The 26,629-nt window shown below is 36.1% G+C and overlaps 1 protein-coding gene across 6 annotated transcripts in view; it reads left to right on the top strand.

The window, feature by feature from the left end:
* The first annotated feature begins 2,720 nt into the window (after positions 1-2,720).
* The window catches only part of dop (microtubule-associated serine/threonine (MAST) protein kinase dop), a 677,535-nt gene continuing 653,626 nt past the window's right edge, over positions 2,721-26,629 (top strand). For all 6 annotated transcript variants that reach the window (XM_090390876.1, XM_090390874.1, XM_090390878.1 and 3 more), the window contains exon 1: positions 2,721-3,012. The gene's annotated coding sequence lies outside the window, so the exon portion shown is untranslated. The remainder of the gene's footprint in view (positions 3,013-26,629) is intronic.

Genomic DNA, 26,629 nt, shown 5'->3' with positions numbered 1-26,629 from the left:
CTCTTTGGCTACCAAAGCCAGTTCGCATCTATCATCGTGGTGGGAGACTTAAAATATTACTTACAATGTTAACGTGACAATTTTCTTATTACAACTTTCTAGAATTTTTCTATGCTGCTGATATCGTTAGATAATTTTAAAAGTCGTTTTTCCGTCATTTTCCCTCGCTACCACACATCCGAATCTGAACCTTATTGAGAATATATGGAACATGTTAGAAAAACAGATCCAGGATTAAAATCCTGTTCCTTGAAATTTGTGCCAGTGAAAGGACTGTCTTGTGAACTCCTGGTATGTTGTAGACATAGATATAATCCAACACCTTGTGGCATTTATGCCAAACCTCATGTGCTGTAATTTCTGTTCAGTGCCGGAATGTTTAGAATATACAAGGGAAGATCCCATTCCTAATGCTATTCTTGAGTAAAGCCAGCAAACACTCCTGAGAAACAATTCAAAAAAATCAACTGAGGTGCATGGAACAACAGCTTAGACATCTTCCTTATACTCGTATGTCCAGTATTCTCTCTCTCTCTCTGCAGGCCAAAACTGATTGACATAGAGGAAGATGAAGAGCAAGGAAGTGGTTTTGGCAATAGATAAGTAAACGTCATTGAAGAAGAGGCTTATGAATCATCTGACATTTACCATTTGGCACAAAACAGACCATCCCAGCTGACTTTCATCTAATAGTGTTTCACTCCGTGAGTTTTTGTTATAGGAATAATTGTGTATATCATTATCATTAGTTTCCTGATATGAACTCTAAAGAAGTATTCAGGTTACTACGACAGCACTACATGATTAAGTTTATATCATTATTATTCTCCTATCAACAATTTCCATCCAAATTAGTCTTTTTCTTGTCAGAATTCAAATATGGTTATATATAATATTTCATGCATCTAGAGCACATCTGAATGAATCAATACACCTAGCCTTAGTCTTCCTCTGTGTCTCTTTCCGTTCATCTTGGCATCAAGCACCCGTTTTTCCTAACTTTTCCTCACCCTTTCTATTTAAGTGATCCTACCACATTAAATTAGCTTTCCTGACATACATATTCTTGAGTGTTAACAGTGCAAGTTCCTTTTTAATATCTTCATTTTTGATGTGATTCTGCCATCAGTTCACTCTAATTTTTCTCAGAACCTTCATATCTGTGGCCTATAATTTTTGATCGAGTGCTATATTTCTAACCTCCCTTTCAGATCCATAACTTATAACTGGCTTGAACACTGTCTTGTATACTGCTAATTTGATGTTTTGACTCATTTCTGTCTTATTCCATATACATTTATTCATCTGGCTACCCACTATACAAGTTTCGTTTATCCTGTTGTTCTGTTAAATTTCTTGATTTAACTTGCCATCTGGAGCCTGTGTAGCTCAGTGCAAGTGGTGTTTACACTCCTAAGCACTATACCGCCCGAAGAAAGAGCGTCACGAGTTCGATTCTAGTTGCAGAGTAACTTTTTCTAAGCTTTTTTCGACCGGTTCTCGAGTTAGTCGATCTCTGGCACGGGCATGCTGGTTTTTTCTCCCAGAAACTCGGAGTTTTCGTCGCGTAAACTCAAGAAAAAGAGCCCACAATATTTTCATACATTAAAAATATTGTGTTACGGTCAGGTACCACAAGATGACGAAACTTGTTAGCCATCTCTTCACTGAGTGCCACTTAAATGTAACTGGTCTTGAGAGAAAAAAAAATGCCATCCTTTCACTAAGGGAAGGTGCTAATGTGCAGATGAGGAGTGGCATTTTTGCATGAAACATAGTGGACTGTGTTGTTGGAGGTAGTGGTGAATGTGTATTAATACTGATTTGTTTAAAATAAAAGTATGATCGCGAAATTGATGGTTAGAGCAAACCTCTCAAACTGAATCGTGTGTTCTCTGAATTATTTTGCCTACTTCTTGAGAAGTAGGTATTTTCAAAAAAAAAAAACACCAGCTAACACCTTTTTATTCCCGTATATAGGGAGCAGGCGAGGTCATTTAGCCCTATCTAACCTTTGGAGACTGAGTGGGCAGTTCAATCTCCACTGGTACCCAATCAGAGATAGCTGGCCAAGGCTATCACTATTGTGTTCTCTTTTTTCACTTGTGGTATACTACTTGCCACTGATGCTAATAACATTCCTTCACTCAAGTGCGGCACACAATGAAGAGAGAGACAGCTCAACAAGTGTTAGTGACCATACCATCTCGTGGTCCCTAACACTCGTATTTAATATCTGAAATAATGTGGATTCTACGGTCGATTTTCTTGAGTTTACGGGACGAAAAACCCGAGTTTCCGGGAGAAAAAACCCGCTTGCCCGGGTCAGAGATCGACTAACTCGTGAACTGGTCGAAAAAAGGTTAGAAAAATTTCTTCTAGTCGCCGACTAGATTCGAAACCAAGAAGTCTTCCTTCGTGCGGTCAAGCGCTGTGGTGTGCCAACGCCACGTCCACTGAGCTACACAGGCTCTTTTTATTTTCATCCTCTTTTAAATTGTTTGATCCCAAAGACGAACTCTTTTTTTTTTTTGAAAAATTTCAAATTTTCTCAGAAATTATATTGCTTTTCGTATATTATGGAGGTCATTTTGTATGTAGACTTTATAATCGAATTGTTCTGGATTAAAAATACAGCTGTGATATTTCTCTTTGTTATTATAGTGGCGCATTTTCGCCTATTGACGTCTTTTGCAGCCATTATGTGGCTATGTCTGCACTGCTGTGTCAGTTTGGCTGTCATAGTTTCATAATAAATCGAATTTATATTTATTGCAGAATATCACGTATTGTTACACGTGCATGATAAAAATGGGTTTCGGCTGAGTTTTAGTATACGGTTTTAATTATGGAGAGTTAAAATAAATGCCTTTTTAGTGGACGTTTTCGAGATGCCCTTCTATAATAGATTTTGTATTCATATGCATATTAAAAATTCACATTATTCACATCGTCTTCGAATGGCATGTAAGCTGAATGACGTTATTGGCCTAATATAACTTTACAAACAAGGTAAATGATCGATAATTATTTATCTTTTTATTTTTTAACACTAGAAACGCTTGAAATAAGTTCCATCTTCTGTCCATAAATGTATTGTGCAGCCAGTAACAAAAATATATCTAAACATTCCATTTAGATAATATTAATGTTTTTTGTCAACCCAGCCGTGCATTGTGTTATATATCGTTAGTCTTAATTATTGACATGGAGAATATGTTTTGACCTCATCTGACTATCTTTTGACACAAATTGCTGAACTTCTGTTGACTGTATACGAACGAGTCAATCATGTATTTTTAATTTAAATTATCATCTGGTTTTCAAAGGGAATACATGATATATTAAAAAAAAAACCCTTATAACAGTGTTGAATACAGTGCATTTCTGAGCAGTGAATAGAGGAATTAAACGTATTCGTAGGTCAGTTTTTTTTTTTTTTTTCATGGAATACTCTCCGAGCTCTGATAAAGATTTATGTAATGACTAGAGCAAGAATGATTTGTTAATTAAAAATAATTAAGAAATTGCCTTTTAAAGAAAAGGCCTTCACACGTTGATGCTACAAATTATTAACATTTTGTACCCAGTAGCATGTTTTTTAAGTAGTATTTTAAAAATGCTGTTTTAAGGATTGATAATCAGATGTTTTCTTTCAGTGAAAAGGAGTAATGAAAGTTACATATTCAATTTAAAAAGTCATATTGGAAAAACGGAAGGCTTGAATAATGCTTAGTCTTTTGATGGAGAATATATGAATGCAAACTGACTAGACATATAATTTATGATTACATTTTATTTCTCTGTTCATTGGACATCCGCTGCTGTATGGTCACTGATACTTGATGTTCCACACCAGTCCTCACCATATAGTCCTGGTGTATGCTTTTCTGGAGGTTTCAACTCTGAAGATCAGTTACTTCACATACACACATCATCCATCTCATTCTGCCCCTTTCTCTTTTTCCAGGAATTTCACCTTCTTACTGTTCTGAGAAGACTTCCTTATATCCTTTCAGTGTTTCCAAAATATTTTAACTTTCATTTGTCAATATCCTTAAGGAGCCTTAAAGTTCGGACACCCATTCATCTGTACATAATGTTGGAGGTTTAATGGATTTTTTACAACACTCAGAAAGGATTAAAAAGAATTCATCTGTACACATTTCAGTATATGATATCCTCAGCAGCCTTCTGTAACACCGCATCTCAAAAGCAGCTATCCTTTTCTTATCTGACTTCTTTAGGTTCCAAGTCTCACATTCATAAGTTGCTGTTGGAAAAACAACTGCATCTAAAATCCTCAACTTTGTTCCCATGGTGATAGATCCATCCTTCCAGATTTTAGACAAGTATGACTGTTTTTTTTTTTTCTTTTGTCTATGTAATTCCAGCTCACTAAAGATTGTTAATGTATATTATGTTAGTACTGCAGTTAGATTAAGATTTTTCTTTTTTTTACTTTTTAATATATATATAGATAGAGAGAGTGTTTGTGTTACTCAATGTGTAAACTCTGTGTTAAAGACCAAATATTGAACTTTTTCAAGCCATTACTAGTGTCGGTCTATGTTTGGATTTTTATTTATTTATTATTATTATTTTTTATAAATATCATCTATACATGTTGTGCTCTCACAAAATTCTGTTAATGTACTGTAAATCATCACTGTATTTCTGTATATTTTCTTCACCATCATCATGCTAAAACAGAAATTGAATCTACGTGCTGTTCTTCTTTAGTGTATATTGATGCATCAGCAGAGCTACCATGTTCATATAGATAATTTAACAAGACATCAGATTAGTAAAGATTAAATACTAAATATCTTCCTTAAATAGCATTGAAATTTCAGTCCGGTTTCATGTTGTTATTCTGGGTGCCCGAATGGATAGCATATCTACTTTGTAACATATAACATGCGAGTTCAAAGATTTTTGTGTCATAGGTATTTGTGAAAGGCTTTAGATGAATTTTATTGCCTAGTGTGCAACCATCATAATTATGAATATGTGGCATGAATTAGACCATATTTGGTTTCCCGAGCAAGGTTCATATATTATCTGACCTTAGTCAACCAATGATTCCAGTGTGCTTGATAGATTTAACCACCCATTGGTGGAATTGCCATAAAGTTTGATTTGCTTACATATTCCGCACTGAGCTAGTTAAATAAGATATTGCAGATGCTTTTTGACATTTTCATCCATAATATCAGTATTTGCAAGGTGTTTTTGAGAAGATACTTCAGCTTTAAACATACTTTTATATTGAAATATGTGACTTACCATTTCCCCTATATTTCTTAATTCAATACACCTTGGAAAACAAAAGACAAGTGAGAAATATCTTTGAGTATCATCATTATCTAAAAACCACCTACAATCATCTTTGAAAAGTTTTTCAAAGATGATTGTAGGTGGTTGTTTATTGCTTATTCAGTTCCTCGGTAGTATGAGATTTGTTTCTATAAAGAACTGCCCTTTAGAATGCTTTGTGAATAAAAATAAAAATTACATGACCAAGATCTGCAGAACACGGTATCTAGTACGTACCAGTGATATCCATAGCAAGCAGAAATCTGTATAGCTGAAATTGTGTAAATATTTATCAAGAGAATGAAGCACTGTATTTGCAGTATATGACTATCTTACCGGAAAAATGTTTTCTTGAAATTAACTGAAAACTGTTGAAAAATGGAAGAAATTGCACTTTGAGGATATGGAGAATTCACAGTATCATAGAGAAATATTGGTTCAGTAACTATGCTGTGCTATACATTTTTGGGGTTATTGACTTTTCTATACCATGCATGTGGATGTTCTATTTAATTTGTTCAGATGAAAATGTGACTTAATCATTAAACCAATATGGATTATAGAATTATAGAAATTAACTATTAATATCTCAGAAAAATATAATAAAAGTAGATTTACGTGGTGATACAAGCAATTGCCAAATCTGAATTTTATTCAAGAAACCTTTTTTCATCACAAATCTTTATGTTGATCTTAAACCTGGATGTACGAGGGTTGTCTGAAAAGTTCTCAACCTAACAAGGAAAAAATGAATTTATAATTTCAAAATTATTTTTATTTTTCTACATAATGTCCCTTAAAACTAATACATTTATTCCAGCGATACTCCAGCACCATTATCCCCTCCCTGTAGTGATTCTCAGATCTGCAAAATACCCCTCTACAGCTGCAATCACCTCTTGATTTGAAGAAAAATGCTGACCAGCGAGGAAGAGTTTTAGTTTTGGGTAGAGATAGAAGTCAGAGGGAGCCAAATCTGGGGAATAGGGTGGATGTTCCAACAATTCATAGTGGAGATCCCTTAATTTTCCCATTGCAAAAACACCTTTGTGGGCAGGTGCATTGTCCTGATGAAGATGATTTTTTTCTTCTGCAAACCGGGTCTTTGCTCAAGTATTATTTTGTTTAGTCTGTTTAAAAGATTGGAATAATATTCTCCGGTTATTGTTTTACCCTTTTCAAAATAATTAATAAACAAAATGCCTTTAGCATCCTAAAATACCGATGCAATGATTTTTTTTGCTGATGCTTTGGCACTGAACAACCAGTTTTTGTCCACTGTTTTGACTGCTGTTTGGATTCTGGTATGTGGTGGTGAATCCAAGTCTCATCCATAGTAATAAATCTATGCACAAAATCAGTTTTATTCTTGTTAAAATGCTCTAAACACTGTTCAGAGATTTTCATGCCAGTGCATTTTTGATTTGCTGTGAGCAAGCATGGCATCCATCTTGCACAAAGCTTTTTCATTTGCAATTCTTCATGCAAAATATATTCTACACATTCTTTTGAAATGCCTGTAGGCTCAGCAATTTCACGCACTTTGATTTATCAGTCATCCAATACCATATCATGCACTTGATCAATGATTTCTGGTGTTGTTACACTTTTTGGACATCCTTCACGTGGATCATCTTCAAGGCCGGTATGGCCACGTTTAAACTCCGCAGCCCATTTTCTAATTGTTGAAAACGAAGGTGAAGAGTGCCCATAAACTTTTATGAACTTCGAATGAATTTCTTTTACAAAGAATTTTATAACCGCATGATACTCAATTTTATCCATTTCAAGGGATATAGACAACACTTTTGCTTCAGACAGCTATATAAAACAAACTACTTAATAGAATGACTTGCAATTTCACATGGATGCTTATGACAGATGTACCAACTTACGAAAAAAAAATCATGCCAATAGTGTTGCCATCTATGGTCGGGGGTGAGAACTTTTCAGACCACCCTCATATATGAAGACAATTTACATATTTTTGTGGAACATGTATTGGTGCCTGCCACACAGGGACATTTTCTAATATTAAAACAATTTTTTTTTTTTTAGTAATAGCACCCATCTTATCTTTTCATGGTTTTAGCTTCTTAATACTTGTCAATTACTCTTTATTGCAGACATGTGTGGAACTTTTTATGTCCAGTTTTTTCACTCAAAATTCATGCTGAATTTGAATAAGATTTCATTCATGCAAATATTCATACTGAACTTGAATAACACTGGTAGCTGCTAAAATCTATTCACATGCTGGAAAAATGTGAGATTCTAGAATCTCACATTCATCTCTAGAATCATCTCTGATTCTAGAGATGACAAAAGTGATATGAAAACTGAGGATATTCTGGATATCAGAAGTAATTGTTTTGAAATATTTTGAATGGAACAAACAGTGACAGAATATTGGTAGAAAATATTCAAGGGGTTGCTCAGGAGTACATATTAATACTTGAGGTAGAAAAAGGAACCAAAATGCAGAACGGCAGCTGGAGTAGATGTTCAACCAGAAATGCTCAAATATAATGATATAAAAGTTTTATAATGGATATATTATAAAAAAACATATTAGTAGATTACTTCTTCCTCCTTAACCATTTACCTAACTGTTATGTTATGTCTTCTGAGGATCAGATTTTCACTTCCAGACAAATAGTTAGGAAACCATGGAAATATAACAAGAATTTGTATTTAATTCAGAAGATTGAATTCTGAATGATTGAAGTAAGCCAGTAACAGTACGCATTTGTAAAAAAGGGAAAGAAACTGCATATGAGAATTATAGAGGAATTTCCCTTCTGAGTGTTCCAGGTAAGATTTATGCATGCATACTTAAGAAGAGGTTAAAAAAAATTGAAACTTAGGGATTCAGACTAAATTCTAAATTCTTCAAGGTATTGCTCTGCTGAACTGATGGCTAGCATTCCTTCACCTTCTTCTAATCATTTAACTAGAGCAGCCACTGCTCAACAACCATACACAGCTTCCTAACATACTGAACGGACTTCTCATAGTTTGCATTCTTTCCATCTGCCCCTGTTCTTTTGAACAGTCTCTCCATATTATTTATCCCAGTTAGTACGATCCCCAACTTTTTAAGAAACATATTAAGAGATTACTTTTTCCTCCTTAAACATTTACTTAACTGTTGTGTTATAGGTCTTTTGAGGATCAGATTTTCACTTCCAGACAAATAGTTAGGAAACCATGGAAATATAACTAGAATTTGTATTAACTGAGTTATTATTATACATTTTATGGAGCAGTACATTGTTTATATTTAAATCGGAAGTCAGCAGTTAGAATTGAAAGAGATCCAAGATGATGTGATGTAAAATAAGGTAACGTGACATATAGGCATGTAAGATATAATTAATGAATAACATAAAATGGATTTATTTACCTTAGATATATATTTTTATTAGTATAAAAGTTTCACCTCAGTATCAAGGGCATCTTTAGTATGACTTTGGGTTTAACTAGTGCAGCTGTTTGCGGATGATGAAAAATTGGGGAGAGCAATGCAGAGTCAAAAAAAAAAGCTTGCAGGAGGACTTGAATAGATTGCATGAATCTGCAGGTAAGTAGAACTGTCAGTTCAATGTTGCAAAGTGTAAGGTTTTGAGATTTGGTAAGTAACGATGGGATGCAACGTATACACTTGGTGTGGTGGAGAAACTCTAAAGGAAGTAGAGGAGATGAGAGATCTAGGAGTGATGGTGGACAAGGACCTAAAATTCAGGGGCCACATTGCACAAGTTGTGAAGATGTCACATTGGATAATGGTAATGATTCAGAGGACCTTAACATGCAAAAATAGAGAGGTTATGATGCCATTGTATAATATGATCAGGCCTCATATGGATTATTGTGCACAGATTTGGTCGCTGGGTTTCCATGGTGACGAGGATATGTTGGAAAGGGCCCATAGAAGATTCATAAAGGTTGTCAGTGGTCTTTGGAGTGTGGAGTATGAGGACAGATTGAGAGAATGTAAATTGCAAAGCCTCATGAATAGGAGGAAGAAGGGACATATGATTGAGACATATAAGCTAGTCAGGGGTTGTTATCAGGTTGAAATGGAAGAGATTTTTCATAGAATGAGGGTGGGGGGGATAGAACAAGAGGCCATTCCTGGAAAGTGTATAAAGAGGGTGTGAGCAGAGGAGTGAGGAGCAGGTTCTTTTCATAGAGAATGGTAGGAGAGTGGAGTGCATTGCCTGAGCATGCTGTGAGTGTAGACACATTGAATCATTTTAAGGCATGGTTGGATGAGCATTGTGTGCAATAGTACCTCCCATGATGAGTCTCTGACTCCATGGAGGTCGGATGTTAATAAAAATAATAATGACTTTCAGATTCAACAACAAGAACAGAAACTGGTATATTAAACAATCACTAACTGCACATACATGATGCAAAGCATCGTGGTCTAATTATGATTCAGATAAGTTTTACTAGGAATAATTAAGTATATATGTGTAATTGTTTAAGTAAGAGCGGCTCTAAACGTTGTACGGCATTGTCATTCCATGATTTTAATTTGGATTTCAGTCGGTTCGTTAAGTGTGAGTTCTGTTATATGTATTCCTTCGATTACATAAATGATTTGTGGATGTTTAGTGTGGAGGGAAGAAGGGTGTGTGCGAAATGTGACCTGAACGAGGAATTGATGAATGCGAATATGAAGTTGACAGAAAGTGATAGTACCGATTGTGTCGCGAGTGCACGTTTGAAAGAGAAGGATGGTGAGAAAGACAGGCGAAAAAATGTTAAAAAAAAAAAAAAAAAGAAAAAGAGCGATTTGACAACCGTAACGGATGTTAAAAGGGATGAAAGTGAGGCGGAAAGAAAAGAAATCGAGAGAACGAATGAAAGTAGAAATGGCGTGATGCAGAAATCGCAAGTAAAAAAAATCGAAAGAATGAATGATAGCGAAAAAAGAATGACTGATGGCGAAAGTTGGACGCATGTTGGAACAAAAGTACTGAACCAAAGAAAGTTGAATGACAGTAAAAGTGAGAAGAATTATTATTTTTATTATTATTATTATTATTATTGTTGTTCCGGGAAACTCCAAGGAGTCGACAGACTCATCGAGGGAGGCCCTAACATCATGTCAAGAACAACTATTCAACATTCACACAGTATCTATCATACCTTGCCTTGAACTCATTCACGGTCGTAGCACCCACAACAGACTCTGGAAGCTTATTCCACTCATTTACCACTCTCCAAGTAAAGAACCTAGCTCTAACACCCTTGTCAACCACGCTCTTGCCCAGCTTCCATGCATGGCCCCTAGTCCTCCCACCACCAGTCATATTTTCAAAAATATCTTCTGGATCAATCTTATAAAAACCCTTCAGTAATTTGAATGTCTCAATCATATCACCCCTCCTTCGCCTATCGTCCAATTTCTGCAACCCACAAATCTTCAACCTATTCTCATAAGGTTCATTCCACAGACCTGCTATCATCTTGGTCACTCGTCTCTGGACCCTCTCCACTTCCTCCCCATCACGAAGAAACCCTGGTGCCCATAACTGGGCACAGAAGTCCAGATGTGGTCTTATCAAGGCTCGATACAGAGGAACAACAACTTGTTCGTCTCTGCATGTTAAAGTATTTTTCAGAAGCCAAGTCATTTGGTGAGCTGTTTTAGTTACTTTTGCAATGTGCCCCCTAAACTTCAACTCCCTATCCACCAACACTCCCAAATCCCTGGCCTCATCAATCTCCTGGAGTATGGTTCCACCAATGCGATATACTGCTGCTATTCTTTTCACCCCAAAGTGCATAACCTTACACTTTGCCACATTAAATTGACATCCATTTTTCCTAGCCCAGTCCTCCAAACTATCCAAATCATCCTGTAAAATTTTGACATCCTGTGTACTCATAATTGCTCTACCCAACTTTGCATCATCAGCAAACAAGTGAACACTTCCTCTCAGATCCTTTCCAATATCATTGATGAACAAATTGAAAAGCAGTGGTCCAAGAACAGAGCCCTGTGGCACTCCACTAGTCACAAGACGTCTTTTAGACTCCACTCCTGAATAAACCACTCTTTGATATCTCTCCTTCAACCACCCTCTTATCCATCTCACCAACCCTATATCTATACCCATCTGCTCCAGTTTACTGATTAGGGTTCCATGTGGTATCCTATCAAAGGCCTTGGCAAGGTCCAGTAGTAACACTGTAAACCCATTACCCCTATCCAGTTCAGCTGTCACTGTTTTATAAAACGTGAGCAAGTTACTGAGGCATGATCTACCCTTCACAAAACCATGTTGTCCCCCATACAATATCCCATTTTCATCTATCCAATCCTGTATTCTTTTCTTGACTAATTTCTCTAAGACCTTGACAATGATTCCTGATATGCTAATCGGTTGGTAATTTACAACAGCAGTCTTGGAACCACCTTTATGCAGTGGAACTATTTTCCCCTCTTTCCACCCGCTCGGGACTAACCCAGACCCGACACTCAAATTAAACAAAATGGTCAAGGGTACTGACAATTCTTTAGCTGCTTCTCGTACAACACGAGCTGGTATACCATCCAATCCCACAGATGTATTGACATTGAGGTTATGCAATAGACTACTCACCTCCACTTCATTAACCACAATTCCCGTATAATCTACTGGTTTATTCGTTTCTGCAATGTCACCACCTGGATGATATACTTTTGCAAAGTGCTCACTCAGTAACTCAACTATCTCAACTGATTCAGTTATCTCCCTACCATCGGCATTCTTTAAAATCAATCTGCTATGTACATTTTTCCTTTTACTTGCTACATATCTAAAAAACTGTTTAGGATTCTCTTTAGCCTGCATTGCCAATGTTTTTTCGTAATCCTTTTTTGCTTTTCTTACCACACTCGTCACCCTTCTGGCATGCGCTTTATACCGTTCATGTGCCTGCTGGTCGCCCTTCTCCTTAAATTCCCTCCATAGTTGTTTCTTTTTTTGCAACTCAAGCTTAATGGTGTTATTCATCCATTTAACCCCTACTTGATTTATTATTCGGACTCTAGGTATACAGTCAGCCATTGCTTCATGCAAGCACTTCTTAACTACCTCCCATGCACTATCAACTTCTAGTCCTTGCAGTTGTACATGCCATGGCACTGAACCAATCAAACTCCTAAGCTTGTCATACTTTCCAGCCCGATAATTCCACATGTACCCTGTCTTAATTGAAAATTCTACACCTTTAGCCACCTCCCAAGTTAAGACCCTATGATCACTATCACCGATTGGTGGCAATGTGGTCATATTTGTTACAGCCAAATCCTCAGATGTAATTACTAGGTCAAGCACTCTCTGACCCCTAGTATTTTCCATTACATGCTGTCGCAGATAGTTATCCCTTAATAACCGCATAAAATCCAGTTCCTTCCTCCCGTGTGTCCTCTCCTCACTCCAATGAATGCGACCATAGTTGAAATCTCCCATAATAATCACCCTCCTTCCACCCATTTCTTCTATTTGCTTGTGCATACTGTCACCACCATCTTTTCCATCACCTGGTCTATAGCAGCACCCAATTGTATGTTTAGTTCTGCTAGCCACAATCTCACACCAAATGGCCTCAAATGTGCTCTTTTCTCTATCCTGCAATTCAACTTCTATTCTCCTTGGCTGGAGCTCATCAGCTATCATCAACAATACTCCTCCCCCTATTTTATTCTCTCTGTCATTCCTGAACACACTATACCCATCACATTCAATCCCACTAGTTGTATCATCTACAGTCAGCCATGTTTCACTAATACCTATAACCTGTGGTCTGGAAGTGCCAACCATGGCCAAAAACTCTTCCTTCTTGTTCCTAATACTCCTAGTATTAGTGTACATGAATTTAAGACCCCCATTAGCCCCAACCCTACCTTGATGCCTTATATTAACTATCCCACTCAGATTTGTTGTCCTTATTTGCTCTGGCATATTATATTCATTCTTACATTCAACTGCCTCCATAAGGACTGTATCTCTACTCCCCCCCCCTTAACAAATCTAGTTTCCCTGAATTTGCACATCCACTACATTCAGCAACACTTTCTCAAGTCTTCTTACACCGTAACCATTCAAATGCAAGCCATCCATCTTATATAGATCCTTTCGCCCATCAAACTCACTCCACACATCCACAAATTCCACACCACTCGTCATACATAACCCACGCATAAAGTCATTCGCAATTATGGCCCTCCTTTTAAACATTTCACTGTCATACTGTGGCAAAAGACTAATCATTCTAACTCTCTCACTCTTTTCTTTTGCTACTTCAAACAATTCATTCAGGTCTTCTATCATTTCCATTTTATCTCCTTTCAAATCATTCGTACCTGCCACAACAATCATTTCTTTCACCCTTTCCTTTTGCTCTCTAATAGACTCAGTTACGTCCTTTATGGTCGCACCAGGTTGGTACGATTTTGTCAAATCCTCTACTAACACACCTCGTACTAACGAGTCTCCATACAGCACTCTATCCTTCATTTTGTTCATGTTCACATTCATACGTCTCTTTTTCCTGTCATACCTTTTATTATTGGTTGGTTCATTCAGTCTACTTTTGTTCATGCACTCTAGCTGCTGTTTTGCTCTTTCTATCGCGCTATTCAACAACGCGATCTCACTCAATGCATCTATCTCATCTTTTTTGTTCTCTGAGAAACCATTTATACTATCATTCACACTTTCTACATTCACACTCTCACAATTTTCATGTACAACCTTGCCGTTTCTTGTCATATCGCTATTTCATTCATTCTGAAGGTTGACAAAAATATCACACTCACAATCCGAAATACGCTTCAATTCCTCATTCTCCCTACATTTTCTACACACATTCAATCCTTTATTATCATCTAACCACACTCCGACCGCACTCCGCAAAGCGTACATTTCACAGTTAGTACACTGACTCATTTCTTTTATGCTACCGTTCTTTGATAACGATGGCGAACCTTCGTTACTGGCCGCCATTTTCCTTCGCACAGGTGCCATTACTTATTTACAACATGTTTTGTCAAATTATACGTTATAACACACCAAAAATAGACGCACTAGAATACGCAAGGCAAAAAAAAGGCAAAAAGTTGGACTCATGTTAGTTCGAAAGTACGGAAACAAAGAAAGATATGTGAGAGTGAAAGTGAGAAGAATAATAGTGAAAGTTGGACGTATGTTGGACCGAAAGTACGGAAACAAAGAAGGATGAATGAGAGGGAAAGTGAGAAGAGGGGGTCGAGAGTTAGAAAGTTAGAAAGATTTAATGATAGAGAGAATGTGTCGCGAGGTTCGGAAGGTGAATTGGATTGGATGAAGCAAGAAATGAAATGGATGCGGAATGAAATTAAGAGAATTCAGGTCAAAACTATTAAAATAAATCATGATGGCATGAAAGAGTTAACAAAAGATGAGCGAGTGGCGTTGTATGGCGACTCCATTATTAAAGGTGTGCTAGAGGATAAAATGCATAAGGTATGTTTTCCAGGTGGTAAAATGAGTAGAGTGATTGAGGCATTGAATATGAGGCGGGAACGAGCAAAAGAGTTAATTGTATTAATTGGTACAAATGATTTGAGAGAGAACAAAGAGCATGTCAAAATGAATGTCAGGAGACTGCTTGGAAAGATAAAGGAGAATAGTGTGACAGGAAGGGTAGTCAGTGTGTTGCCTAGGTATGATTGTGGTGAAATGAGGTGGAGAGCAAGGATTATGAATGATATTCTGGCTGAAATGTGTGAGGAGGTGGGAGTACAGTTTGTTAATGTGTGGAATGAGTTTGAGGGACGAAATGAGCTGTATGGGAGCGATGAACTGCATTTGAGTGGTTATGGTGTGAGTCGCTTGGAGAGACTGCTGCTGGAAAGTGGAGAAGTGAATAGAGAGAATGAATCAGATCGAGAGGGGAGTGATGTGGAAGAGCAGGAGAGATTGAAGGAATGGAAATGAATGGGGAAGTGAGTGGTATGAGTATAGAAAATGAGAGAATGGGTGTGCAAGAGGAGCAGGGAAACGGGGAGGCTCAGGGTGGACAGGGATACACAGCGTGAGAAAGGTGGATGCTCCAAGAGGAGGTGAGAGCATGTGTAGGCAGGAAAGTAATGGGATGATCAGGGATCAAAAGGAAACAGATGGAATTGCAAAGGGTTCTAAAATGAAGAAGCAGAAAGGGAAATGGCCCCAGTCCAGCATGGAGAGATCACATCGAGTGAGTGGTATCAGTGGAACTAGCTGTAGATCCAGAAATGAGTTGTTGTGTTTGTATACCAATGCTAGAAGTATAAGAAACAAGGCGGATGAAATGGTTGCACTAATTGCGTCTGTGCACCCAGAGATTGTCGGAATAAGTGAGACATGGTTAGATGAGGATGACATCCTGACAGGAATAGAGATGGAAAGGTATGATGTGTTTCGTGAGGATAGAAGGGGTAAAAAGGGAGGGGGAGAGTGCTATTGATGATAGAGAAAGAGTTATGTCCATACAAGGTAGAGATGCAAGAGGGAAATGGGCCAGTGGTTTTGAGGCAGTATGGTGTGAGATAGAGCTGAATAGAATCAAATACTTGGTGGGATGTTGTTATAGACCTGGTAATATGGATGGTGGTGATAGTGAAATGTATAGTCAAATAAGCCAAGCAAATAAGAAAAGGGTGATCATTATGGGTGATTTTAATTATGGCAATATAGACTGGAATGAAGAGATAGCAACTGGAAGTAAAGAAAATGAGTTTCTTGAGTTTTTGAGGGATAACTACCTCAGACAGTATGTAACAGAGGGCACAAGAGGATTAAGGGTCTTGGATTTGGTCATCTCATCGGAGGATGTAATTATCAATGAGGTATCAAATCATCCACCAATTGGTGAAAGTGACCATGAGGTGATTACTTGGGTGGTTGCCAGCAGTGCAAGGACCCCTGTGAAAAAAGGGTATATGTGGAACTACAAGGGGGGTGATTATGAAGAGCTCAGGAGACAGCTTGCAGGTGTAGCATGGAATGAGGAGTTAGCTGGAAAAGAGATCAATTGGGGGATTTTCAAAAAATATTTAGTAGATGCAATGTCTAAATGTATACCATGGGTGAGAAGGTTAAATAAGGTAGGTGTGAGATGGATGAATAAAGAGATTAAGCATGCAATACAGAGAAAAAGGGCATTGTGGAGGCAGCATAAGAGAAGTGGAAGTAACCAATTTCATGAGGTCTACAAAGACCAGGCAAGGAGGGTGACTTGGTTGGTGAGAGTAGCTAAAGAGAGGTATGAACAGCAGTTAGCTAATGAAGCTAAAAAGATTCCTAGGGAGTTCTTTCGATATGTAGCCAGCAAAAGAAAGAATGATTATGGAAGGGTGACACTGATTGGAGGAAATGGTATAAAGACAGCTGTTGCAGAATGTGTGGTGGAGATACTTAATGAGCAGTTCATAAAGATCTTTCAATCTTGTGAATGTGACTTCATGGAAAGATTAAGAGCAGTTGATGATGGGGAGGAGAGACTGACTGTAAGTGAGCAAGAGGTGTTTGGGGAGTTGAGTAAACTAGATGTAAATAAGGCTGTGGGACTTGATAATATATCACCGCGTATTCTGAAGGAATGTGCCAGAGAGTTGACACCTGCCTTGACATATTTTTTTAATACGAGTCTTGCACTTGGTCAAGTCCCTAAAGAGTGGAAGGAGGGCAAGATTGTGCCACTTCATAAAGGAGGTGATCGAACTCAAGCATCAAACTATAGGCCTATCTGTGTGTCAGGTGTTGTGGTTAAGTTGTTGGAGAAGCTTGTGAGAACTAGGATCCAGAGTTGGGTTGACAACAATGGTATAATCTTTGATGGACAGCATGGATTTGCTAAAGGGAGGTCGTGTTTTAGTAATCTACTTATTACAATAAAGTGACTGCTTCCCTGGACAGAGGAGAAGGATACACAGTAATATACTTGGATTTCGCAAAAGCTTTTGATAGAGTATCTCATGATAAGTTGACAGTCAAACTAGAGCAGATGGGGTTGGATATTAGATTAGTGCATTGGATTGGAGACTGGCTATCTGATAGGTATCAACAAGTTGTGTATGGGGGTGCAATATCCAAGAAAAGGAAAGTCACTAGTGGAGTGCCTCAGGGATCTGTTTTAGGGCCATTACTATTTGACTTGTATATTAATGATATTGGCGAAGATTTGGATTGAGATATTCAGTTGTTTGCAGATGATGCAAAGTTGGGACGAACCATAAAGAGTAGTGAAGATTTTGTGGCCTTGCAAGAAGACTTGAATAAATTGAGTGATTGGGCAAGCAAATGGGGATGCGAGTTCAGTGTTGCAAAATGTAAGGTTTTAAAATTTGGAAAGCAAAGATGGGATGCAGAATTTATGCTTGGTGAGAATATATTGTTGGAAGTAGATAGAGGAAATAAGGATCTGGGGGTGATAGTGGATAAGGATCTAAAATTTAGGGGACACATTGCCAAAATTGTGAAGACAACACAAAGACTTTTGGGAATGATGTGGAGGACACTGACGTGTAGAAGTAGGGAGATTCTTGTTCCATTGTATAAAGCTTTGATTAGGCCACACATGGACTATTGTGCCCAGATTTGGTCACCTGGTTTTCAAAAGGATGAAGAGATGTTGGAAAGGGTCCAAAGGCAACTGGCTAAGGTAGTTTCTGACCTCTGGAATGTCGAGTATGAGGAAAGATTGAAAAGATGTAATTTGCAGAGTCTAGTGGAGAGAAGGAAGAGGGGAGATATGATAGAGACCTACAAGTTGGTAAGGGGTTGTTATAGGATCAGTGGTGGAGAAGTTCTACAGAGAATAGTGGGAGATCAGGGGAGAACCAGAGGTCATCCCTGGAAACTGTATAAAGAGGGTGTGAGTAGGGGAGTGAGAGGCAGGTTTTTTTCGTGCAGAGTTGTGAATGATTGGAATGCCTTGCCTGAGAGTGTGGTGTCTGCAAGGAGTTTGAATGTGTTTAAGACACGGTATGATGAGATGTGTGTGTGAGATAAAAGGACCTCCTAGATGAGTCTTTGACTCCATGAGGTATTGTTTAATAATAATAATAATAATAATAATAATAATAATAATTATATTAAGGGTCTAGTCTAGTAAAAATTAAGATTAAGATAAAATGAAGATTACCACCTAAATGGCTAAAGTAGCAAGAACAGAAAGAAAAATTGAAACATTTGTTTATAAAACTAGATTATTGAATGTAGGATGGTTATATAAACAAAGAATTAACCAATATCTAGATAAAATAAAACAAAATGAAGAAATAGAATGGCTTAATATAAAAACGATACTAAATGCAGCAGCAAATGAAAGCTTAGGAAAGACCAAAAAATTCAATAAAAGGAAAAAACTGAAGATCTGGGATGATACAATCAAAGAAATAATCAAAAAGAAAAAAGAAGCCTATCACAAATGGTTAAGCAGTAAAAGATTAGAAGATGAAATAGAATATAAAAGAATAAGAGCCATAGCTAAAAGAGAAGTCAGAAAAAGACATAGAGAATCATGGAACAAATTTGTTCCTAATTTAGAACATGATTTATATAAAATAAGACAATGTATATAAGATTTTGAAACACTTAAATGGATACCAAAGAAAACATAAAATTAAACACTGAATTGAAATTAGAAGAATTTCTAAATTTACTAAACAGAATTATGGACAGACAAATATTTTAAAAAAGACAACTGGCAAACAATTAACGAAAATGAAAAGGAAATAACTAAAGAAGAATTAGAAATCAGCCTGAAAGAAACAAGAAATGGAAAATCACCTGGAGAAGATAAGCTAAGTTCAGAAGAACTATATAAATACGCAGGAACAAGATTCAAAGAAAGACTTATTATTTTTAAATAAGATTTATCCAACTGGTATCCCCCCAATAGAATGGAAAAAAGCAATTGTGATTCCTATCTTTAAAAAAGGTAATAGAGATGACTCTAAAAACTATAGAGGTATCAGTATATTAAATTCCTGTTACAAAATATATAGCAGAATCTTAAATAGCAAATTAATGAAATATTCCGAAAACTTTATTTTAGAAGTACAGAATGGATTTAGAAAAGGACAATCATGTATAGACACCCTGCCTTTTGCCTAAAATTAATAATAGAGAAAAGAAGAGAATACAATTTAGAAACACATATTGCATTTATTGACTTTGAAAAAGCATTTGACAAAGTTAAAAGAAACATATTATTTAACATATTAAAAGAAAGACAAATACCAAATAATATCCTAAATATCCTAAGATATATGAAAATAATCAAATACAAATAAGATTAAATCACGAGCTATCATATACGAGAAAGATAAACCAAGGGGTCCGACAGGAATGTCCCCTCTCAGCAACTCTTTTTAATATCCTTTTCAGTATCTTTTTAATATCTTAAATGAAATAATAATAAAATTAAATAAAAATTTACATTAAGGAATTAAACTTTCTCCTACAGTAAACTTAAACACTCTCCTCTTTGCCGACGACCAAATAATAATTACAAATTCTGAAGATGACTTACAGAAAGCTATTTTAGATCTAAATGAGATATCCAAAGATTATGGTATGATTCTATCAACAGAAAAATCAAAAACTATGGCCTTTAAAAGGACAAGATCCAGCAAGAACTAAAATAGTAATAGATCCAATATGATTCACATAATATCATATCTGATCATATAGGATGTATGATCACATATGATAATGAAAAAGATATAAATGTAAAATTGCAAAATATTTAAAAATAACAGATGTAAGTAACTCTATATTTAAACCAAATCTAGTTCAAAAACAAACAATAAAATAAAAAGACAAACGAAGATTAACAACAGCAGAAATGAAGTTTATGAGAAAAACTGCAAAGTATACCCTATTTGATCACAAAAGAAATGAAGAAATTATGAAAGAATTAAACCAAAAATCAGTAATAGAAAAAATTAAAAAATACAAACATAAATGGATGGAACACGTTCAAAGAATGAAAACAGAAAGATTACCAAAACAAGCCTTAAAGTACAAGCCATTAGGAAAAAGAAAACCAGGACGTCCTCTTAAATGATTCAACGATGACTTCTAAGGCCGGAACATGCCACACTATGCCTAAATCCTTGACACGCATGATGATGATGATGTCTAGTAAAAATAACTTGAACAAGATATAAAAAAAAATAATAAAAACAAATAATTAAAAATAATATAGATAGATATAGATAATAAAATTTAATTCTGTAATTTGTGAAGAAGAATTATTTCCCATAAGAGAGATTATTTAAATCCATCATTTCTATTTAGATTCAGTCGCTGTAAGGTTTCAGAACTACTCTTTGTTACTTTTATGGAAAAACCTTAATTTTCTTCCAAAGAACTTGGTGTCTGGTCGTGATAGCATGCTCTGCAAGTCCTGATTGCTCTGGCTCATGGAACTTAACATAGTCTAAATGTTCATCATGATGCACAGCTGCAGATCTACCTGTTTATCCAAAATAAACATCCACACTAGCAAGGAATTTGATACACTCCAGGATGGTTAGAAGTTTATCTTTAGCTGAGCCTAAGAAAGTAGATAGATATCTTGCAAGTTAAGAGAAATCTTTTGGTCTCCCAAAGCTAAAAAGATTTATACACGGGCCAGTAGATTGTTACTTATCTTACAGCTGTCTGAAGCTAAAAAATTCTTAGTCATATTAAATGATAAAATTAAATATTTCATGATGGACTAGTTGCAACTATATCCCCAGATTTATTAGAAATAGTGCAGCATGTTTCAACTTTTTCTGCATAGAACATATTTGCTGCAACACTGGAAAAGTTTATACAAAAATTTAATTATCTTATTAGTCATCATCAGTCTTCTCTTTCATCCACTGGAGAGCCTCAAAGGACAATTATTAATATCTCAGGACAGCCTCTTACTATTCAAGAATTAAATGTGCTTTCTCAAGATATAGATTTCACATCATCACCAAAAGTCATTTCCAGTGATGGAATTTTTCTGGCATTTGACAAATCACTATGGGATTCTTCAGATATCGCTGTCTTTGGTTCCAAATAATGCAAATACTTTTCAAAATCAAACCACCTCCTTTGAATTTGTCTTATCCAGAAATGAAGGCCTTACTCTCTCTCTCTCTATGGAAGAATAATTTTATTATTACAAAGGCAAACAAAGCAGCATCATCAAATTCCTGACATGTACCTTCACGAGGTGTACCTTCATCAGGATATTATGATAGTACTACATGAAGAACTTACATCATTACTAACTTCCTATAGTTCGCCCACAGATTAGAGACCCTTCGACACTTCTGCGCATGTTCCAGAAAGGAGAATCCATTCGGATAATAGGGTAATCAATCCGCCTTCTGGGATGAGTTTGTTTATTATCACACGTCGGAAAATTTAGATTTTCTTTTACGAACATTGTAGTTTTTAAAGTGTAACTATTTTGCTTGTATAACAGTTGGAAAAATGTATGTAGAGTATTAACAAAATTAAAAAAAAAGGTATAGCATAAAACAAAAATATAACAAAATTTATTTTTAAGAAAGTTTTCTATAAAATAAAAATAATTATACAGAAAAACAGAATTTTTTTTCAAATGAACTTAGATATTCTAAACTTACAGTTGAGAGGACTGAGACACTTTAATGTCTTAAACCGATTAATTTTTTATAACAAATCCTTTTAATCTTCATAGTCATCTGAATCAGTGTTTGATTCGCCATCACTTTCACTTAAACTGATCACCAAAGGTTCGCATAATTCTTCGATAATTCCGTCTCTGTCCCAATACATATTTTTCAATGAGGTGACATGAGAGCAATACTTTCAATCGCCTGTTCTGAAAGCTTAAAATGTTTCGACATGTCAATATCCCCAGTTACGTTGCGATGGCGAATGAAACTTTTCACTTCTGCCCAAACATACTCAACAGCATTAATATAGCAATAGCATTAAAACAAAATTCGATTTCATTAAGTATTTTCCTTAAAGTTTCTCTTTTCCAAGAAATATTAATTTTTTCTTTAAGCACAGGAATTAATTTTGGAACAGTTGGCACTCTTTTCTTGACCACGTAAAATTTGTGAATAGTTCTTCTTATAACGTCTACATCAAAATCATTCAAAGCTATGGTTTTGATGGTTTTCTTTCTCTGGCGCTTTGTTTTAGGAGATTTAAATTTTGGCTTACCTTCACTTTCTGATTCCCTACGAATTCTTTTAACAGTCAATCCCGATACCCCTGCAATTGCACTTGCAAGTTTTATGACTTGAGAAAGGGGAACAAGGAGACTGCCTTTTAACGATTCTTTTTCGCAGAATGTTAGGACATTATTCAATATTCTTTTGGAAGAGCTACTGAAACATTTAACAACAGAACTTGTTGACTGTACTGGATCCATCATACAAATTAATAATAAAAAAATAATGCAAAAAAAGCGACAACAAAAATCAAGCTACTACTAGTACAGTGACAGACAAGAAAGTACGTGATTTTGCATTGCCGACGAATTTACATCCTTCATTTCTTTCTCCCCTTCAGAATGAATCGACTATTCTTGGCAAATCGCCAAGCAGAGATCTACAAACGGCAGGCATACTATATCAACAATTTTTTTCCAAATCAATCTGTTATTTGTCAAGATTCCAACATTACAGATCTTATATTTCTGTCTTCTAAGGAAATTTTTACTGTATCAATCCCTCTATATCTTGGTCTTCCCCTGGGTCTTTTTCCTGCCATCCTGGCAGAGAATACTTGTTTTGCTAACCTTTCCTCTCCCATTCTGTTTAAGTGACCATACCACATGAGATTAGCTCTGCTAATACATTTCTGGATGCTAACAATGGTAAGTTCTTTCCTAACATCCTAGTTTTTAATATGATATTGCCATTGTTGCCATCTGTTCACACCTCTAATCTTTCTCGGGACTCTCATAACTGTGGTCTCTAGTCTTTTAGTTAAGTGTTTTATTTCTAATCCAACTCTCAGATCCATAAGTAAAAATTGGTTTGAACACTGTCTTGTATAATAAATTTAGTTTAATCCTTTATCCAAGTGTGAGCAAACAAAGTTTGCGCCTGAAAGTATCTTCAGGACTGGGTTAAGGTGGTACACACCAGGGCAACTCGTTGCAAAGGTGGAGCAAGCTACCAACACTCCTATCTCAGTATCTCCTATAATGCAAAACACATCTCCTTGCGGATATGTCTAATGTTATGCATTAAGGGAAGGGCCACTACCCAGACTAGTTTCGACCTTTATTGAGGTCTCTTCAGTGGGAGCCAGGCCCAAGTGGAGATATCAGGCAGAAGCATTAGCAGGTCATCTCTACCTATAGGAATTGCCAATTGGTGTGCCACCCTTTTTTAATAATTTACTCTGGATTTAGAGAAAGATGTTGAAAGTTTATTTTTCACTTGGTTAGAGTATAATAAATTTAGTTTAATCCTTTATCCAAGTGTGAGCAAACAAAGTTTGCGCCTGAAAGTATCTTTCAGGCGCAAACTTTGTTTGCTCACACTTGGATAAAGGGTTAAACTAAATTTATTATACTCTAACCAAGTGAAAAATAAACTTTCACACTGTCTTGTATTCGGCTAATTTAGTGTTTTCACTAATTTCTCTCTTATTCCACATAAATTTATTTGGTTGGCTTTCTACCATACTGGCGGGGTTGATTCTTTGGTCTATTTCCATATTTAATTTACCTTCTTCACTAAAATTGTGCCTAAGTAGCTGAAATGTTTTACATGTTCTATAGGTTCTTTATTCATGATGTAGTTGATATTTTCAATATTTCTGCCTATTTTCATTGTTCTTCAAGATTGAAAGGAGTACTATAGAAAATTAACTCTGGTGTTATGTGACTGCTTTACATATCATCCACTTGCTAATAATCATATTACAGACCACATTAGGAAATTAAACACACTTATAGATAATGTTTCTAATTGAAATGAGGAACCCAAGAAGATCATTCTCCATGTTACGAAATTGCAAAACACCTTTCCAAACTATTTTCAGCATTCACAGGAAAGTTCTCTTCATTTGTGAAAAATTGTTCTCATTTTAAAGAAAATATATCAGTTTCATTTTTGCCTAGGTGATGATCTTCTTTTCAGCCTAAATATTGTTCATTATTCACAGATGTTCTTTTAGTGAAATACTTAACTTTCTTAATCAAGATTTTCCAGCAGATATTGTCAGCTTATTTCACTTTGTTATTTATTCTGGCAGAGAGCCTGTGTAGCTCAGTGAATGTGTGGCGCTTGCACACCACGGCGCTTGACCGCACGAAGGAAGACTTTGTTTCGAATCCAGTTGTCGACTAGAGGAAATTTTTCTAAACATTTTTTCGACCAGTTCCTGAGTTTGTCGATGTCTGGCGTGGGCAAGCGGGTTTTTTCTCCTGGAAACTCAAGAAAATCGACTCTAGAACCCACATTATTTCAGACATTAAATATATTGTGTTAGGGACCACGAGATGGCACCACTTATTGAGCCGTCTCTCTTCACTGTGTGCTGCTTTAGTGATAGCTTTGGTCCAGCTTTCTCTGATTGGCTGCCAGCAGAGATTGAACTGCCCACTCCATCTCCAAAAAAGTTAGATAGGGCTAAACGGCCTTGCCTACCTACTTTCTATATGGGAATAAAAAGACGTTAGTTGATTTTTATTTATTTATTTTTTTATTTTTGATTTATTCTGGCTATGTCACATACCAAAATAAACTTGAACCAACAAATTGAAAGCATAGCAATGGTAGTCCTCTTTTTCCCACACTAGCTAACAACTTCATCAGAAGATTGGAAAAACGTATACTGAATATCCTAAGCCATCCTTATGATGCAGATATGTCTATGATGTTTTTGTAGTTTGGCATGGATCCTGTATAGACCTTCAAGATTTTGTCAATAAGATCAACAACCTTCATTGTATCCAGTTCACTCTTGAGTTAGAAGAGAACAATCGTATTGCCTTTTTAGATCTTCTATTACTTCATCAACTGCATGGTAGCCTTCACTTTTCAGTATTCGGAAAGAGAACACGTACAGGACTTTACATTCATCCTCTTTCACACCATCATATTGTAAAAAATCTGGCACCATTAAGACTTTAGTAACTTTAGCACTTTCTCTCTTTGCTCCACTGAATTGCTGCTCTTACAAGAAATAATCCATCAATGGTTAAATCATGTCTTGAAGATAATTAATAATTATTGAGTTTCCTTGTCATCTGCCTCTTGTCGAAATAATGATACAGAAGTGGTCCATCATTTCACCATTCTTTGTATTAAAGGTGTCTCAGAAAATATAGCCAAACTACTTAAATTCATTGATCTACAAGTGTCTTGTCCTATTAACATCCCAACCGGCCATGACGTCTATAGACGTTCAGCTAAATCTGGATACCATTCCGTAACACCTAATGAATAACATAGATAAGAAGTGCAATTTTTTCTCACTATTTCATCCACCTCAGCCAGTAGGGAGGTTAACAAATTATCTACTTTTCTTGATTCAGCTAAAGATAAATGTCTGCCTTTAGACCACCCTAAAGTATATTAGATTACTTGCCACTGTGGATTATTATATTTTGGCGTAACAAAATTTCGTTAGGTAATCTACGTCATGATGAACATTTAGACTACATTAAGTTCCATGAGCCAGAACAACTGAGACTTGCAGTGCATGCTATCACCACTAGAACACAGAGTTCTTTGGAAGAAAATTAAGGTTCTCAATAAAAAATAATCTCTTGGAAAGTTTATATGAAGTGTGAGACCTTGTTACATCATCCAAATCTAAATAGAAACGATGGACTTATATTATCTCTCTGATGGGAAATAGTTCTTCAGAAATTCCAGATTTAACTTAAATTTAATTATCTGTCTATCTATCTACCTACCTATATACAGGGTGTTCGGGATAAATTTGACATATTTATAATTAATTATATTTTTCCGTAAGTTACATGTATTAACACACACTTCTCTTCATTTAAAAGTTTGGACCCTTCTTCATTCACATACAAGATGTCAGAAAGGATGGATAGCTGGAACCCACCTGAATCATGGAAGAGAATAACTTGTATCATGATGATTCGTGCCCGCCATCAAAATAAGGATATTACGACTGCTGCCCAATGCTCCCTGAATACAGTAAAAACAATCAGGCATGAACTAGAGACTTGCAATGGTGACTACGAGGATGTAGCAAGAAGAAAGATCCCTAGCAGACGATCTGATTGCATTCGTACAGCAGAATTC

The sequence above is a fragment of the Typopeltis vanoorti genome, chromosome 3 (assembly GCF_054136105.1).
Source record: "Typopeltis vanoorti isolate ZY-2024b chromosome 3, IOZ_Tvanoo_1.0, whole genome shotgun sequence".
In the NCBI taxonomy this organism is placed as follows: domain Eukaryota; kingdom Metazoa; phylum Arthropoda; class Arachnida; order Uropygi; family Thelyphonidae; genus Typopeltis; species Typopeltis vanoorti.
Note: the sequence above shows the minus strand (reverse complement) of the source record. Positions and strands in the feature narration are given on the sequence as shown.